Below are 20,909 nucleotides of genomic sequence, written 5' to 3' on the forward strand. Positions count from 1 at the left end.
TTGAGAGAAATTTGTAAGCTAATCTTAAAATTTATTTGGAAATTCAAAATACCTAAAATAGCCAAATCAATTGCCAATAAGACAAAATTTGGAGGACATACATCTTGGTTTCAAAATGCTGTATAGAGGTATAGTAATCAAGATAATGTGGTAATAAGATAACGATAGACATACAGCCAATGAAACAGAACTAGGGCTCTCAGTGTCCTAAAATAAACTCTTACATTATGATTGGTTGGTATCTTACAGAGATACTAAGATGACTCCATGAGAAAAGACAGTCTTTTCAATAAACAGTGCTGGTACAATTGGATATATATGTGCAAAAATGTGAATTTAGACTGTTAATTTACAGCCCTTACAAAGAGTAACTCATAATGGATCATAGGCCTAAATGTAAAAACCTTAAATTATTCAACTTTTAGCATAAAACTTAGGATATCTTCATGATCTTGGTCAGGCAAAGTTATTAGGTACAACAGCAAAAACAAGATGCATGAAAGAGAAAAAAATGATGATTTGTACTTAATCATAAAATTAAAACCTGAATGCTTCAAAAGACAAGATATAAAAGCAAAACACAAGCTACACTATTGGAGAATACATTCACAAATCATTATATGTGATAAAGGACTTCTATGTAGAAGATTAAAGAACAAAATAAGAAGGCAAACAAATCATGTTTTTAATAAGTTAATGATTTGAATGACTGTTGAACCGAAGAAGATACACAATGGTTATACACACATATAAAATGCTCAAGTAGTCATTAAGGAAATGAAAAATAACATCGCTATGAAACCCATCTTTTTATCCACTAAACAGGCTATAATGAAAAACTCAGTGAGAAGTGCTGGCAAAGATACTGAGAAATCAAAACCCTCATACATTGTGGATGGAAATATAAAATGGTATAGCCACTTTGGAAAGTAGTCTGATAGTACCTTAGAAGACTAAATACAGTAACCATATGACTCAGAAATCTCACTCCCAGCTCTATACACAAGAGAAATGAAAACCTATATCTACACCAAGACTTGCATGTGAATGTTGAAAGCATCATTAATTGCCATAGCCAAAAAGTAGAAACAATTTCTTTTTATTTACTTATTTTATATAAATAAATAATAAATACATATAAATATATAATAAACACAAATATATTTGTTTATATTTTATATTTATTTTAATATATAATATTTATTATATTTAATAATATTTAATAATTTAATATATTTACTATAATATAAATATATATTATGTTATATATATTTAAATTATATATACTCATAATAAGTATACATATATAATAAGTATATGTAAATATAAAATTTAAGTATATATAATAATACATATTATTATATAATAAGTATACATACTTGTTATAAGCATATATAAATATAAATATACAATATATTATTATATAAATATAAATATATAAATAAATACAATAAATAAATATTTGAGAGAGAGAGTGAGTGGGGTGAAGGGCAGAGGGAGAGGGAGAGAGAGAGAATCCAAAGCAGACTCGCCACTGAGCATAGAGCCTGACCTGGGGCTCAATCCCACAGCCCTGAGATCATGATCTGAGCTGAAATCAAGAGTCAGATGCTTAACCGACTGAGCCATCCAAGTTCCCCCAAAGTAGAATCAGTTTAAATGTCCAGCAAAAGGTGAATGGAAAAACATACCTATATGATTGTCTGTTGTACTAGGATAATGACAGACATACAGACCAATGGATCAGAACTGAGAGTCCAAAAAATAAGCCCTTGCATTTTTTATTAGTTGTTTTCTACAAACGTACCAACGGGATTCCATGAGAAAATACAGCCTTTTCAACAAATAGTGCTGGTATCATTAAATAGTATTCCTCTTGATCTCTGATAATTTTGTTTGTCTTGAAGTATCTTTATCTGATATTAATATAGCTATTACTGCTTTCTTTTTTCTTTTCATTACTGTTTTTTATTAATGTTTGCATTATATATACTTAATATATATAATTTCATCCTTTTACTTTCAGACTGCTCATATCATTATTATTTGAATTGAGTTACTTATAAACAACACTTAGGTCACACTTCTTGATCCATTGTCTCAGTTTCTGTCTATTCATTGGTGTATTTAGATCACTTAAATTTAATGTAATTATTGACATATTAGGGCTTACTATTTTTTATTATGATAAAATAGATATAATATAAAATTTATCATTTAAGCCATTTAGTAGATTCACAATGTTGTGCCATCATCACATTTACACAGTTCCAGAATATTTTTATCACCTCAAAGGGAAATCCCATGCTCATTAGAGAGTCTGTCTACCCCTCCCTATAGCTGCTGCCAACCATTAATTTGCTTTCTGACTTTCAGACTTTCCTATTCTGAATAATTAATATAAATGGAATCAAACTATATGTGAATATTTTGTCTGGCTTCTTTTGATTAGCTTGATGTTTTTAAGGTCTGTCAATGTCATGGCATGTATCAGTACTTGATTCCTCTTTATGGCTAAATAGTATTCCATTGTATGACTGTGTTGCATTGTTTCTCCATTCATTAATTGATGGGCATTTGGGTTTTTCCTTTTTTGTTATTGTGAATAGTGGTGCTCTAAACACTTGGGCACAAGTTTTTGTCTGAACCCCTATTTTCAATTTTTAACTCTTCACTGTCACTTTTCTGACATCACCCAGAGCAGAGGAGGGATGCCCCATTACTGTGAGTGGGGTGGAAGCTTCTCTCATGATCTCCACTGATGCTGTGGGTATTAAAGGAGATTTTATAACCACTCAGTGGAGATAAATGTCTTGGCTTCTAACTAGACCTTCTCTGGCATCACCTAGCATGGGAATTAGGATGCTCTGTTAATAGCCTCCCAATCCCTGAGGGTCCCACTTGGCCTGTGTGTTGTCATGAGTAAGGATGGATTATATTCCACCGCCCCCCCCCCGCCCCCGTGGCAAGAACAGGGTAGTTGTTGCTTAAAAGTGTTCTGTCTTATGAAGAGGGGGAATCAGAGGGGAGATGAACCATGAGAGACGACGGACTCTGAAAAACAAACTGAGGGTTCTAGAGGGGAGGGGAGTGGGAGGATGGGTTGGCTTGGTGATGGGTATTAAAGAGGGCATGTTCTGCATGGAGCACTGGGTGTTATACACAAACAGTGAATCATGGATCACCACGTCAAAAACTAATGATGTAATGTATGGTGATTAACATAACATAATAAAAAAAAAAAGTGTTTTGTCTTGCTAGGGTGCCCCTTCTCTAGTACTTTGGTTAAAGAAAGCAGGCTTTTATTAGAGGTCCTGTTTTGTTTTTTGTTTTTTTCCTACACCACTAATAGTCCAGGCTGGCAACTTCACCAAACCCAAGTACAGAATATATGGGGTAAAGAGAAAACTCAGGAAATTCACCATCATCCTGTTCTTTGTGTCCTAAAGTCCCTAGCTGCTCTGTTTCCTTCACTCCACATTTAGAATCTTATTTTTATTTTATATTCAGGCATATCTCAGAGATATTACAGGTTGGATTTTAGGCCACCACAATAAGGTGAATATCACAATGAAGTGAATCAAATTAATTTTTTTGGTTTCCCAGTGTTATAAAAGTTATGTTTATACTATACTGTAATCTACTAAGTGTGTAATAGTATTATGTCTAAAAAAATAAGGTACATAACTTAATTAAAAATACTTTACTGCTAAAACATGCTAACCATATTATGAGTTTTTAATGAGTCATAATCATGGATCACAGATCACCCTAACAAACATAAGAAAGAAAAAAGTTTGAAATATTGTGAGAATTACCAAAATGTGACACAGAGACATGGAATGAGCAAATGTTGTTGGAAAAAAATGGCACCAATAGACTTGCTCAACACAGGGTTGCCACAAACCTTCAGTTTATTAAAAAATGTAATATCCCTGAAACACAATAAAGCAAAGTGTAATAAAATGAGGTATGCCTGTATAATGTCTTAGGTTTTTAGTGACTTAGTAATAGACATAAAGAAAAGTATATCTATTTCATCTTAGTGGAAGTAGTAGTCCCTGATTTTATTAGGGATGTAGCAATTAGTTATTGGAAGTCTAAGCAACTCTATAAGCTCTCAGAAGTTACCCTTCAACTTGAAACTCTTTATGTCTTCCAGATAGACAAGGTACTTATTTGACAGATCACCTCTGAACACATTCAAATATGAGGATACATAGCAAATCATGTAAAAATACATTAGTAACATTTATAGTATTATATCAGTTTGTGACCCAGCCATCCTATCCAGCATCAATTATACTTTACAAAAGCTCAAGATAGAAACTTTGGAATAATAAAATTACCCAGATACCATACTTAGTTAAATGTGAGCATCTGACCTCAGGAAGTGCTTACATAGCAATATCTCATACACAGGAACTATAACATGGTGTCTGAGCCAAAGGGGCAGCAAACCTGTCTCTGAGGGTTGAACTAGAGCTCTCTGCATCCCTAATTTTAAAAACAGGATTTTTTTCCTGGATAAGGCTGAGCCTCCTGGTGGGTGTCAAGTCACCTAGCTCTGGGGAAAAGAGATTCTAAGTGAACTTTGTAAATCTTTGCCCAAGTATCCCACCTACCACTAGCACTGTCAAAATATGCCTACAGTCCACAGCAGCTTTTTTGATTTAGAATTGGGTTTGAAGGTGAAATTTCTCTGGTTCTTCTGCAGTTGCCAAAATCAGACCATTTAATGAGGTTACTCTTCCTCATTGCAAAGGATCTTCTGTTGCTAAAAAAGATGAAAATTCTTCCTCATGAATTAGTCAATTTGGACAATCCTTTTATGATTTTTTAAGTGATTTTTTTCTTATTTATTAATCAAGATAGTAACTGTGCTTGCCCTAGGATACAAAATGAGTGAAAATAGATTGCAGATATAAATCTATAATTATCTATAATTCTTAAATAAGCATCATCATATGCTTGCATCATTAATAATTTTCTCAGGTATTAAAAGTCTGTATTAAATGCATTGTAAATGAATATTAATTATATGCAATTAACTGTTAATTTGAATAATACATGAACATGTTTTCATGCTTTTTAATTTTGAGTTATTTGATTTTTAAGTACCCATCAAACCATGATATGATTTGAGAATTTTAAAAATTAATCACCCATATTGATAGTTTCAAAAATTAGAGTAAATGTTTTTGTTCTATAATCTTACTTTTTAACTAAATAAAAGTTGCTGCATCAAGTTTTAGTATCATTTTAAAATATGTCCTTGTAGAAGTTGCCATAAATGTCGACATTTTCAGCAGCATAAATTTATAGTGACACTGAATTTTTATGACACTATAAAAGTCCCTACTCATGATGACATCTACAGCTGCATTTTCACAGAAATATAATAATTTGTATTTTAGACATGTGGTTTATCCTATCTGGTTTTTCAAAGAAAGGAAACTAGGGTAACAAATATTTCTGATATCCCCAAACAAGTCAAATCTATGTCATAGGGACTTAAATATCTGATTTCATTCTTTTAATATTTGGCAGCCAAAGAATCTGTATCTGTTACTTTTAAATCAAACTAGTTAGAAAAGAGGAAAGAGGGGTTTAACTGGAAATTGGATGAGCTCACTAATGGAAGAAAGAATAGATTTTTACAAGAATAAATGGGTGGCAGAAACAAAACTGTTATCCTTTAAGTACCCAGAGACTTCCTGAACTGTTGTCTTAATCTGTGTAATAGTTAAGACTGTTGATCTAAAAATATTTAGAGAAAAATATATTATATGTAAGTCAATTTTTAAAAGTTTATTTAAAGTAAAAGAGACAATATTTGTGTCAGGATAAATATAACCAAAATACTTATAATTTCCTGTTTAGGACAAAATTATCAATTTAATAATCTTTAAATTTTCTTACAGTTAAATCTAATCAAATGCTGGCCACTGCTTCTTGAAGAAATGGCTAGAAATGTCTCAAATAGAAACTTCCAAAAGTTGTGCATTTTATGAACCACTATTCACTGATCTCAAGCTATCTAGAGGAACAGAAAAATTGTGAGTTCCAGGAATAAAACAACTTTTGGCAGGATATTCATTCTAAGGGAAAAGTAACTTTATACATGAAGTATTAAAGCATAAGAAATCTTATTTAATAGAGCAGCTGTCCTAGCTCACCATTTATCATGAGTAATTTTCTTAAAATCTCCATAAGTTTGAGGAAAACGTTTACCGTCCAATTACTACTAAATAGTAATAACTAATATTGATAGGTCTGTCATACATACACATGTAGAATATAATATAATATGTTATATAATGCTATGTGGGTAGCATATAACAATACTATATGCTGTATACATAGCACTAATTAATATACATATGTATATTAATTAGTGCTATGAAACAAATTTAAAGGTCAACAACTAAAGGTGTTATGTGAATGCAAGTTATGAATAATAGTTTAATTTCATAAAAAAGCAAAATATATAATGGCATTATATTGATTGTAGTTGGTTTATCCTATAATTTCAAATTTAATAAATTGTATCTTATTAACCCTTAGAAAACATGAAACAATTTAACTCTAAGATCTTTCTTTTATGCTAATGTGATTCTTTATTTTTGCTATGAGTTGCTCTTTCTACTTTTTTCTTTCCCAATTTTAACACTGTCTCCTTAGTAGGCCTTCTGTCAACATTCTAACTTCATATTCCTTATCATAGAACTATTGCTATTTCTTTCTTAGTAGTTTGCACTTATTTGTTAACTTTTATCATTTTTTACACAATAGACCATAAGCTCTGTGTGGGCAGGTACTAATCTCTTTTTCATCTGTATACAGTATCCAACATAGTACTTAGTGAATAACAGGTATAAAGTTAGTATTGTAGATTGGGAGAAAAAATGAATCTTATACTTTTAACTAAAATATTTAGATATATTCAAATATTATTCTTTCCTTAAAGCTATTAATTATATATCACTTTTATTATTCAATCATATAAGGACATTCACTTAAAATGTAAATTTAATTGAATTATAAACTATATGATTTTTAAAATAAGTGATTATAGGGATGCCTGGGTGGCTCAGTTGCTTAAGTGTCCAACTATTGATTTTGGCTCAGGTCGTGATCTCAGGGTCTTGGGATTGAGCCCCACACTGAGTGTGGAGCCTGTTTGAGATTGTCTCTCCCTTTCCCACCCCCTCTGTTCCTCCCCTCACTCTCACTCAGTCTCTCTCTCTCTAAAATAAATAAAATCTTTAAAAAAATAAATAGGGCGCCTGGGTGGCTCAGATGGTTAAGCGTCTGCCTTTGGCTCAGGTCATGATCTCAGGGTCCTGGGATCGAGTCCCGCATCGGGCTTCCTGCTCCTTGGGAGCCTGCTTCTCCTTTGCCTCTCTCTCTCTCTGTCTCTCATGAATAAATAAATAAAATCTTTAAAAAAAAATAAATAAATAAATAAATAAATAAGTGATTATATGCATATATGTATTACTAATGATAGATAAAATTTATGTAATTGTTACTAAATAATGGACAGAGTGCTAGGGGTATTATAATCATTATTTTATATAGTCCTTAAAGCAGTATTACAGGGTAGATATTATTTTTCACCTTTTATATGAAAGAAAGGTATCCCCTCAGGACAGAGTGAAAAGAAGGAATAAGTGAGAGAATAAAACAACATAGAATAGAGTTAAGGAGTGAGAGCAAGATGGCAGAGGAGTACGAGACCTAAATTTCATCTGGTCCCAGGAATTCAGCTAATAGGGATCAAACCATTCTGAACACCTACGAACTCTACAGGAGATCGAAGAAAAGAATAGCAGCAACTCTCTGAACAGAAAAGCGACCACTTTCTGGAAGGTAGGACGTGCAGAGAAGTGAATCCGAGGTGATATTCAGGAAGATAGATGGCGGGGGAGGGGCCTCCATCAGCTGCTTTTGGCAAGTGATAGAGCCACGGAGCACAAAATCAGAACTTTTAGAAGTCGGCTCTGCTGAGGGAAGTCACTCCAGTGGCTAAGCGGGGGGTGGAACCCTCACTGGGACAGTGTGGTCTCGGGACCCTTGGGGTCACAGAAAGACCGGGGGTGCCTGAGTGTGGCAAAGCTCCCAGGTATCGGAGCAGGGAAGCCGGCTGCAGAGGCGGAGCCCAGGCGCGGGCTCTCAGCTCGGGGTTGCCATAAACCGTGATCCGGGGCACAGTCGGGCCACTGCTCCTCCAGCAGGGACCCAGCAAGCGGCAGATCTGGGGAGACTCCCCTTCCTCCCCTAGGGAGGAGAGGCGCAGGAGCGCACCACAGGGATCTGCTAGGTCTGGTGACTCTACACAGGGTCATGTGCCAGAGATAGAAATGCTCGGTCACAGGCCAGGTGAGCACGGAGTGTGGCCGGAGACTGGGGAGACGGGAGTGATTGACTGCTTTTCGCTGTGGGTGCACTGAGGAGTGGGGCCCCGAGTTCTCGGCTCCTCTGGGGTGGAGATTGGGAGGTTGCCATTTTCACTCTCCTCCTCCAAAGCTGTAGGGAAAGCTTGCGGGGAACAAAAGCTCCCAAGAGCAAACCCGAGCAGATTACTTAGCTGGGACCCGGCAAGGGCGGGGCAATTCTGCCTCTGGCAAAGACATTTGGGAATCACGGCAACAGGCCCGTCCCCCAGAAGATCAGCAAGAACAGCCAGCCAAGACCAAGTTTACCAATCAATGAGAATGGCAGAACTACAGCGCTAGGGGAATACTGCACATAGAATTCATGGCTTTTTTACCATGATTCTTTAGTCTTTCAAAGTTGATTTTTTTAAACTTTCTTTTTTTCTCTCTCTCTTTTTTTAAATTTTTCTTTTTCCCTTCTTCAACCAACATCTTATCAATCCCTTTTTTAAAAAATATTTTTTATTTTTCATTTTTAGAGTCATATTCTATCCCTTCATAGAAGTTAACCTTATTTTTGATATATATATATATATATATGTTGTTCTCTCTTTAAAATTTTGGGATAAGTTTCTTCTAACAGACCAAAATATACCCTAAATCTCTAGTGTATGTTTTTGTTCTAGTCTCCTGCCTGATCATTTTCTCTCCCCCCCCCTTTTTTAAAAAAATCCTCTTCTTTCTTTTTTCAACCAACTCCTTATCTTATCAATTCCTTTTATAAAATCTTTATAATTTTCATCTTCACAGTCACATTCTATCCCTTCATTGTATTAACCCTTAATTTTGTACATATATAAGTTTTTTTTTCTTTAAAATTTTGGGAGGCACTTTCTTCAAACAGACCAAAATATGCCCAAAATCTAGTGCATGGCACTGATCTATGCACCAGCCTGATCATATTTGATCATATTCTGTTTTTTGTTTGTTTGTTTGTTTGTTGTTGTTGTTTATCTTTTTCTTTTTTTTTTTTTTCATTTTTCTTTCTTCCCTTCTTTTCCCCTCGTTTCAGGTCTCTTCTGATTTGTTTAGTGTATATTTTTCTGGAGTCATTTTTACCCTGTTAGCATTTTGTTCTCTCATTCACCTATTCTCCCCTGGATAAAATGACAAGATGGAGAAAATCACCTCGGAAAAAAGAACAAGAGGTAATGCCGACTGCCAGGGACCTAATCAATATGAAGATTAGTAAGATGTTGGAACTAGAGTTCAGAATGATGATTTTAAAGATACTAGCTGGGCTTGAGAAAAGCATGAAAGATATTAGAGAAACCTTTCTGGAGAAATAAAAGAACTAAAATCTAAGTTGAAATCAAAAAGAGATGCAGTCAAAAATGGAGGCTCTAACTGCTAGGATAAATGAGGCAGAAGAGAGAATTAGTGATATAGAAGACCAAATGATGGAAAATAAAAAAGCTGAGAAAAAGAGAGATAAACAACTACTGGATCACAAGGGCAGAATTTGAGAGATAATTGATACCATAAGACAAAACAATATTAGAATAATTAGGATCACAGAAGAAGAAAGAGAGAGGGGGGCAGAAGGTATATTGGAGCAAATTATAGCAGAGAACTTCCCTAATTTGGGGAAGGAAACAGGCATCAAAATCCAGGAGGCACAGAGAAACCCCCTCAAAAATCAATAATAATAGGTCAACATCCTGACATCTAATAATAAAACTTACGAGTCTCAGAGACAAAGAGAAAATCCTGAAAGCAGCTTGGGAGAAGAGATATGTAACCTAAAGTGGTAGAAACATTAGATTGGCAAAGACTTATCCACAGAGACCTGGCAGGCCAGAAGGGACTGGCATGATATATTCAGAGCACTAAATGAGAAAAATATGCAGCCAAGAATAGTATATCCAACTAGGCTGTCATTGAAAATAGAAGGAGATAAAAAGCTTCCAGGACAAACAAAAACTAAAGGAATTTGCAAACATGAAACCAGCCCTACAAGAAATCTTGAAAGGGGTCCTCTAAGCAAAGAGAGAACTCAGAAAGGAATACAGACAATATACAGTAAAGGTCACCTTACAGGAAATACAATGTCACTAAACTCGTATCTTTCCATAGTTACCCTGAATGTAAATGGGCTAAATGCCCCAATCAAAAGACACAGGCTATCAGATTGGATAAAAAAACAAGACCCATTGACATGCTGTCTGCAAGAGACACATTTTAGACCCAAAAACACCCCCAGATTGAAAGTGAGGGGGTGGAAATCCATTTACCATGCTAATGGACACCAAAAGAAAGCTGAGGTGGCAATCCTTATATCAGACAAGTTAGATTTTAAACCAAAGACTATAATAAGAGATGAGGAAGGACACTATATCCTACTTAAAGGGTCTATCCAACAAGAAGATCTAACAACTGTAAATATCTATGCCCCTAACATGGAGGTAGCAATTATATAAGGCAATTAATAACAAAAGCAAAGAAACACATAGACAACAATACAATAATAGTAGGGGACTTTAACACCCCCCTCACTGAAATGGATAGATCATCTAAGCAAAAGATCAACAAGGAAATAAAGGCTTTAAATGACACACTGGACCAAATGGACTTCACAGATACCTATTTTACTGAAGCTGTTTCAAAAAATAGAAACAGAAGGAAAACTTCCAAACTCATTCTATGAGGCCAGCATTACCTTAATCCCCAAACCAGGCAAAGACCCCATCAAAAAGGAGAATTTCAGACCGATATCCCTGATGAATATGGATTCCAAAATCCTCAACAAAATCCTAGCTAATAGGATCCAACAATACATTAAAAGGATCATCCACCACAACCAAGTGGGATTTATCCCCGGGATGCAAGGGTGGTTCAACACTCGCAAATCAATCAGTGTGATAGAACACATTAATAAGAGGAGGGAGAAGAACCATATGGTCCTCTCAATTGATGCAGAAAAAGCATTTGACAAAATACAACATCCTTTCCTGATTAAAACTCTCCAGAGTATAGGGATAGAAGGAACATTCCTCAAGTTCATAAAATCTATCTATGAAAAAACCACAGCGAATATCATCCTCAATGGGGAAAAGCTGAGAGCTTTTCCCTTAAGATCAGGAACACATCAAGAGTGCCCACTCTCACCACTGTTGTTCAACATAGTACTAGAAGTCCTAGCAACAGCAATCAGACAACAAAAAGAAATAAAAGGTATTCAAATTGGCAAAGAAGAAATCAAACTGTCTCTTTTCACAGACGACATGATACTTTATGTGGAAAACCCAAAAGACTCCAACCCCCAAATTACTAGAACTCATACAGCAATTCAGTAATATGACAGGATACAAAATCAATGCTCAGAAATCAGTTGCTTTCTTATACACTAACAACGCAACTGTAGAAAGAGAAATTAGAGAAATAATTCCATTTACAATAGCACCAAAAACCATAAGATACCTTGGAATAAACCTAACCAAAGAGGTAAAGGATCTATACTCTAGGAACTACAAAACACTCATGAAAGAAATTGAAGAAGACACAAAAAGATGGAAAAGTATTCCATGCTCATGGATCAGAAGAATAAACATTGTTAAAATGTCTATGCTACCCAGAGCAATCTATACCTTCAATGCCATCCCGATCAAAATTCCAATGACATTTTTCAAAGTGCTGGAACAAACAATCCTAAAATGTGTATGGAATCAGAAAAGACCCCAAATTGCCAAGGAAATGTTGAAAAAGAAAAACAAAGCTGGGGGTATCACGTTGCCTGATTTCAAGCTATATTACAAAGCTGTGATCACCAAGACATCATGGTACTGGCACAAAAACAGACATACAGACCAATGGAACAGAATAGAGAGCCCAGATATGGACCCTCAACTCTATGGTCAAATAATCTTTGACAAAGCAGGAAAAAACATGCAATGGAAAAAAGACAGTCTCTTCAATAAATGGTGCTGGGAAAATTGGACAGCCACAAGCAGAAGAATGAAACTCGACCATTCTCTAACACCATTCACAAAGATAAACTCAAAGTGGATGAAAGACCTCAATGTGAGACAGGAATCCATCAAAATCCTAGAGGAAAACATAGGCAGTAACCTCTTTGACATCGGCCACAGCAACTTCTTTCAAGATACATCTCCAACATCTGTCGTTTCCTGACTTGTTAATTTTAGCCATTCTGACTGGTGTGAGGTGGTATCTCATTGAGGTTTTGATTTGGATTTCCCTGATGCCGAGCGATATTGAGCACTTTTTCATGTGTCTGTTGGCCATTGGATGTCTTCTTTGGAAAAATGTCTGTTCATGTCTTCTGCCCATTTCTTGATTGGATTCTTTGTTCTTTGGGTGTTGAGTTTGATGAGTTCTTTATAGATTTTGGATACTAGCCCTTTATCTGATATGTCATTTGCAAATATCTTCTCCCATTCTGTCGGTTGACTTTTGGTTTTGTTGACTGTTTCCTTTGCTTTGCAAAAGCTTTTTATCTTGATGAAGTCCCAATAGTTCATTTTTGCCCTTGCTTCCCTTGCCTTTGGTGATGTTTCTAGGAAGAAGTTGCTGCGGCTGAGGTCAAAGAGGTTGCTGCCTGTGTTCTCCTTTAGGATTTTAGAGGGGAGGGGGGTGGGAGGATGGGTTAGCCTGGTGGTGGGTATCGAGGAGGGCACATTCTGCATGGAGCACTGGGTGTTATGCACAAACAATGAATCATGGAACACTACATCTAAAACTAATGATGTAATGTATGGGGATTAACATAAGAATAAAAAAAAGTTGGAACGATAAAAAAAAAAGATACATCTCCATACAAATGGCTAACAGACACATGAAAAAATGTTCATCATCATTAGTCATCAGGGAAATCCAAATCAAAACCACATTGAGATACCACCTTACACCAGTTAGAATGGCAAAAATGGACAGGGAAAGAAACAACAAATGTTGGAGAGATTGTGGAGAAAGGGGAACTCTCTTACACTGTTGGTGGGAATGCAAGTTGGTACAGCCACTTTGGAAAACAGTGTGGAGGTTCCTCAAAAATTTAAAAATAGAGCTACCCTATGACCCAGCAATTGCACTCCTGGGTATTTACCCCAAAGACACAGATATAATGAAAAGAAGGGCCATATGCACCCCAGTGTTCATAGCAGCAATGTCCGCAATAGCCAAACTGTGGAATGAGCTGAGATGCCCTTCAACAGATGAATGGATAAAGATGTGGTCCATATATACAATGGAATATTACTCAGCCATCAGAAAGGATGAATACCCAACTTTTACATCAACATGGATGGGACTGGAGGAGATTATGCTAAGTGAAATAAGTCAAGCAGAGAAAGTCAATTATCATATGGTTTCACTTATTTGTGGAACATAAGGAATAGCATGGAGGACATTAGGAGAAGGAAGGGAAAAATGGCGGGGGGGGGGTGGAATTGGAGGGAGAGATGAACCATGAGAGACTATGGACTCTGAGAAACAAACAGGGTTTTAGAGGGGAGGGGGAGGGGGGATTGTTTAGCCCAGTGAAGGGTATTAAGGAGGGCATGTACTGCATGGAGCACTGGGTGTTATATGAAAACAATGGATTGTGGATCACTACATCAAAAACTAATGATGTATTGTACGGTGACTAACATAACATAATAAAATTTAAAAAAAAAAAAGAAGACATCCAAATGGCCAACAGACACATGAGAAAGTGTTCAACATCGCTCAGCATCAAGGAAATCCAAATCAAAACCTCAGTGAGATACCACCTCACACCAGTCAGAATGGCTAAAATTAACAAGTCAAGAATCGACAGATATTGGTGGGGATGCGGAGAAAGGGGAACCCTCCTACACTGTTGGTGGGAATGTAAGCTCGTGCAGCCACTCTGGAAAACAGTATGGAGGTTCCTCAAAATGTTGAAAGTAGAGCTACCATATGACCCAGCAATTGCACTACTGGGTATTTACCCCAAAGATACAAATGTAGGGATCCGAAGGGGTACGTGCACCCTGATGTTTATAGCAGCAATGTCCACAATAGCCAAACTATGGAAAGAGCCAAGATGTCCATTGACAGATGAATGGATAAAGAAGATGTGGTATATATATACAATGGAATATTATGCAGCCATCAAAAGGAATGAAATCTTGCCATTTGCAACGATGTTGGAGGGTGTTATGCCGAGCGAAATAAGTCAGTCAGAGAACGACAGGTATCATATGATCACTCTGATATGAGGAATTCTTAATCTCAGGAAACAAACTGAGGGTTGCTGGAGTGGTGGGGGGTGGGAGGATTGGGGTGGCTGGGTGATAGACATTGGGGTGGGTTGTGCTATGGTGAGCGCTCTGAATTGTGTAAGACTGTTGAATTACAGACCTGTACCTCTGAAACAAATAATACATTATATGTAAAAAAAAAAAAAAAAAGAAGAAGATAGCAGGAAGGGAAAAATGAAGGGGTGGGAATCGGAGGGGGAGAAGAACCATGAGAGACGATGGACTCTGAAAAACAAACAGGGTTCTAGAGGGGAGGGGGCCATGGGATGGGTTAGCCTGGTGATGGGCATTAAAGAGGGCATGTACTGAATGGAGCACTGGGTGTTATACGCAAACAATGAATCATGGAACCCTACATCAAAAACTAATGATGTAATGTATGGTGATTAACATAACATAAAAAAAAAAAAGAATAGAGTTAAGGAAAGGAGAACAAGAGAGAAAGAAAGAGAAAGAAAGAAAAGAGTACGAGAGAACTTTTGAGTAGCTATCCTAAACCTTTAAATGAAACTATCATTTGAGTAAAGAATATAATTTGAGCCAAGATACCAGGGTGGATTTGAAGTTTTATTTATTTATTTATTTTGTCGTGAGATTTAATATGTATTTCAATTTCTTTCCATTTCTATTTGGAACTGGGTGGGTAGGTGGGTAAATAGGTTTCTAGTATTTCTTTTGAATTTAATACAATGCTGAGATGAACTTCTATGTGTGGATTACATAGGGGGAGCAACTTTTAATTTAAATCATGACACTGGTCAAAAATACATGATTATTTAAGGGTACAATTTCATTTTAAACAGTTCTTGGATTATGCTTTTAGAAAGTGGGTATTGACAAGACATGACTTCTGATTGTTTCTAAAACATTGCAAGTCAATAGAAATTATCTATACTGCTCTATTATAGAATTATTATTTTAGAGACTACCAGATGTAATAGATATAAAGCATTATGAATTCACAAAATTGAGGGAATGTAGTAAAATGCTTTTATTTGCAAGCTTCTATTTTTTTTCTACCTCCTATTCTCTAAGAATTTTTGGTAATCTCTAGAAAGGAAAGGGATCTCAGTGGAAGACAGGAGTGTACTTATTCAGGGATTTTGCCTTGTTTATTAGGAGAGATCATTTCCACTGGATACTGGGATGCCTCAATAAGACAGAAAGCAAGCAGCTTTGAAAATTGCTGCTTTAACATTAGTAGAACCTACATGGCCCATTACAACAATGGAGATATTCTAGAAAGTGTTGTATCAGAGATGGGGAAAAACTCTGAGCTGTTAATAGAACATCCTACTGAAATGCAAGAGGTAACAAATCTTAGAGGCATAAAAATGGTGTAGATTAAGCAAGTGTCTGAAATTTCACATTAAAAATAAATTTGCATATTTAAAGTTATTACGTGTCTTTGTTTGGGGGACAAAATGCCTAGCAGCCATAGACTGGATATGCAATTTGATAGATAGCTAGCTATTGTAGTAAATATATGTTGAATGTATAACAATATGCCATCAGGAAAATATTCCGTGTGTGTGTTTAGGTCTGGGGGATTCCTGTGGATGGCTATTTGGCAATGGTGGTGAGTAATGTGAAAGCTTAGTTACTCCTGAATCCAATCAATATGGCAGTGATTATGGCTATTTAACTGTCATTTCAAACACAAGAGACTTTGAATTTTCAGCATTAGGAAAAACACTTAAGGACAGGAATGTGATATAAAGAAACTGAGTCCAAACAGTACATAATCAAGATATCAGGGTGGATTTGGGGAGCTGGAGGTAATACAGATTAAGTTTCCATCTCTTGAAGTCAGATCTCTAACAAGCAAGGTTCTTGTACATGCAAATAAAGGAATTCCTCACACTTAATTATGAAGTCCTCAGAGTTTTAGCTGAAGATTCGGCCCCTGTTTAATTTTCATTTTCATCATTTCCTTGTTGGATCTTTCTAAGCTTCTAGAGGAACTCACATTCCATGCTTTATGAGCTCCTTTCTTCCTCCATTTTTAAAGAAAGCAATGGTGGGTCAAGTCATTCTCATTCTTTAAATTTCTCTGATCCACCCCACCCACCCCCTTTGGCTTCATCTCTCCTCTCTCTTATTTTACCACATCTCTCTGACTCTTGCTGAAGAAATTTATGTTTTTAAGGGCTCATGTCATTATCCTCTGCACAGCTGGATAATCTACCCCTCTCTATTTTAATGTTCATAACTTTGTTTATATCTTCAAAGTCCCTTCACAGAAGTACTTAGATTAATGTTTGACTGAATATCAGGGGACAAGGGAACATCTTTAGAATTTGGCTTATGAAACCCAGCTGCAAATAATTTAAACATTTTTCTTTTCCCCAGGAACTTACTGAATATCTATCTATGTGGAAAACAGACTACTCAACTAACCCTCAGAAAAATATTGTCCTTATCATAATAGATTGCTCAACTGATTTTATTAACTAGGCCATGTCTTTCAAACTCTGCCCCTGTTGTGTCTATTAAACCTAAATTATTGTATCACAAACTTTGCCTCATTCTAGTCAGACCCCTTCATTGGAAACTAGTCTCAGAATCTTATAAATATTCCACCTACAACTGACCTCTGAATTCAGAGACTCCACTAAAATTTTGTTTAGATAGTGGTCTTCTTTGCTATAGTAAGCAGTAAATTTGGTTTTTCTTTATCACCACGTTATTTTAGTGCCCTTTTTTGGGAAGTCTATAGTCAAAAGAAGTATTCTATGTGTCTTTCAGCTTTATTGAGGTTTGACACCATGAGAAAAGGATTTGGTTAAAACATCAGCTTTCTTATCTTATAGATTCTCAAATAAGTGGGAATCGAATTCTATCATTTCTGGTTTTGATTCCAGAATAGTTCCAAATTCCAAAACACTTGAAATATTGCTAGACACTATGTCTCTGGATGCACACAGGCTAAAATGAAAGCACTGCCCAGGATCTCTCGGAGGAACCAAGTTAGTTTTAGAAGATGAAGAGAGGCTTTGGCTAGAATTTGAATATGCCCATGACAGGGGGAATGAGCAGACTTTTCTAGGAGAAATGGGTGACAAGAGCAAAAACATTTGTCATATATAAGTAGGCAGAATCTTCCTCCCGTCTGAGTTGTTTTGATTTGCTTAACTAGCAGGACTATGGAGCTAAAGTAAATCAGGGAAAAGGACTGATTTATTATAGTAACACATAAACACAACACTGCTCATTGTAGACAGAATAGAATAGGAAGCCTATAAGAAAAGGAGGAACAGGAATTGGGTCAGGAAAACACAAATAAAATCACTTTTAGAAGTTAATTTGAGGAGAATATGGGGGGGAAGAGATGATAGTTAAGACTTTTGAGGAGATTAAGAGAGCACTCTTGTGTGTGATTGAAAGAACAGAAAGGAAGTTGTTTTGTGGCATACAATAAAATGCCTCATCAGTACATTTTTGAAGCAGTTCAGTAGAGGTCTAAATTTCCTCTCAATTTTGTTTTTTTAGATACTGTATTTGAGTTATTTTTGATGTATCATAGTGCTAATATGATCCAAAAAAAGATTAGTTTCTTCCAAGTTACATAGAAATAAGCAAAGTAAGGCTTAGAAAAATCAAGGAACACACCCATGATGACCATCTGGTAAATGAAAGTGATGTAACAGGAATCAAAGTGGGGAGGGATGCATTAGCAGGAACAATGTCTGAAGTAGGAGTGGGCAAACCTTTGGTAAGAACCAAATAGGAAGTATTTTAGACTATGCAAATCTTACGGTATCAAGTACTCGACTCTGCTGTTGCAGTCCAAGGGCAGCCATGGACAGTGCCTAAATAAATGAGCACGGCGGTTTTCCAGTAAAGTTGTGCTCATGAAAACTGGTGACAGTTCCCATTTAATCCATGGATCAAAGTTTGTCGAATCCTGGTCTATAGCATTTGAAAGATAAAGAGAAACAAATAACTATAAGGATTATGGAATTGACAGCTTTGATAAGTATCACCGACTCATTGAAGAGAGAAAATGACAGATTCAGATCTACCAATTAACAATTTAAATAAAAGTGTCAGTGTCGAGGTCCTGAATGGCAACATATAAAGAGACCCTATCTTTCAGAACAGGAGAACACACTCAGCTGATGACTAAGTCCATGATTTATTATAAGAGCAGTACAGATTCATGGAAAACCAAATGCTCATCCTTGGCAAGCCACATATACCATAGCCAGGGATGTGATAGGGAAAAAGTGGGACCTTGTGACTTGGGAGGATGTATCTAGGTTGGTGCACTGGAAAACTTTGAATCTTCTGATTCCACTGGACCCACTGGGCATGCTGAAGTACTTTAAACCTTTTTTTATTAAAGGAGAGATCCCAACTGCCTTGGTTGGAGACTATTAAGGGACCTCAAATGAAGTGGAGGTCTTAGAGGTAAATGTCCACCTTCCTCAGGATCTGCCAGCACTTTCCCCCTTTGCCACTAGAACTGTAACTTCTCATAATGTCAAATACCAGCATATCCAGGCTGAGTAAATGCTAGGCTCTTAAGAAATGAAAGAATTATAAGTCAGTGGAGCTGTAGGACCTAGCTAATATAAACCAGTGGAAACCAGGAGACTATACTTCACAAAGGCAGTGTTGAATATAAAGCTGAATAAATGGGCACTCACCAATGACACAAGATTCAACACATTGGAATGGGCACTTGGGGGTGGTTTGTATTTGTTTGGAAGCTTGTAAAAACATTACCAGACCCACTGTGGTCAACTGTGGAGGAGGGATCAAAAGGCTCAGAAAAGTCAGGATGCTAGATGAGTCTTCTGTAGAAGACTGGAAAACACAAGAGGTGATGTCCCAGAAGACCCATGTGACATTCTGTTTACAAAGATGTTAAGATTCTAGTGAGAAGGTCCCCAGAATTGCTAAGAGTTCAGTAGCGACTGTCCTCTGAAGTTTAGGAGAATGCTGTAACAGAATTGGGCTATCTGGTGGCAATGGGGAAGACTGAATCTCTCTGAGAGAGAGAGAGAGAGAGAGAAAGAGATTAAGAATAACTGACTAGAAGGCTGAGAGCCGAGATTAGGTACCCCAATTAAAAGTCATAATCTCTATTTCCTGATTCAAATCTGTTTTCAGACCCAGATCCCAACAACTAACTAAAAGGCTACTTCTCTATGAAGAGCCTTGAAACACCACACACACACACACACACACATACACACACACACACACACGAAACAAAAAATCAAAACAAAACAAAACAAAACAACCCCACAATTACAGTAATGGTTTTCCAGTTCTTCCCTAAAGAGACATGTAGCCATTTATTTTGTTGGCCATACACTGGTGAAACCAAATCTATTGAAGGTTATTTGATACAGGGCCAGAGTTTATGCTGAAGTCTGGAGACCTATATTTCCATCATGCACTCCCATTATGGTGGGGACAAATGGGGGTTGGGTAAGTACAATATATAGGACTAGCCTAGGACTTTTTCACAGTGGGCCTGTTAAATCTATAAATCCATTTATTTCCCAAATTTCTACTTGAAAAGGCATGCTTAGCAGTTGTCAAAATGCATCACATTAGTTCCTTGACTTATAGAATAGCAACTACAGTACTACAGTCAAAAAGGACAAAGAAAAGCCCTGAAAGAGTTTCTAAACCTGGCAGAGATTCATTCACCTCCTCTCTAAAACCTTTCCATTTACAGCATGGACCAACCAATGTAGTAAGTGATCATATACTGTCTTTATTTGTTCTGATTATCTCCTTCATTATGCCATATACCCATGTAGATTATTTAATCATTTTCCTGCTGCAAATCATCCCATTCTTTATTTTCTATATCTGTTAATTGCAACATCATTCAGCCTGCACCAGAAATATCAGAGTCTGTTTTACTTATCTCCCATGTTTAATTCATCACAAGGTCCTAACAATTTTGTTACTGAAATAGTGCTCACACTCCCTTTTATCCGTTCCTATTGACAGTGCTCTAATTTAGATCTCTATCACATTTCACTTGACTAGTGTGACTGCCCCATTCTTCTTCCTCTTACTTACTCTAATCCATCCTCTATATTGCAACCAGAACTCTCTTTCTAAAATGTAGGCAATTAAGTCATTCCTCCATTTGCAAAATTTCAAGAACTCCCTGAGGCCTACGGGATCAAGTAGAAACACAAAATAGGAATTCAAAGCTCTTTAAACTCTGGTCTCAGTATAAATTTCCAAATTTACC

The sequence above is a fragment of the Neomonachus schauinslandi genome, chromosome 5 (genome assembly GCF_002201575.2).
Source record: "Neomonachus schauinslandi chromosome 5, ASM220157v2, whole genome shotgun sequence".
Taxonomy (NCBI): Eukaryota; Metazoa; Chordata; class Mammalia; order Carnivora; family Phocidae; genus Neomonachus; species Neomonachus schauinslandi.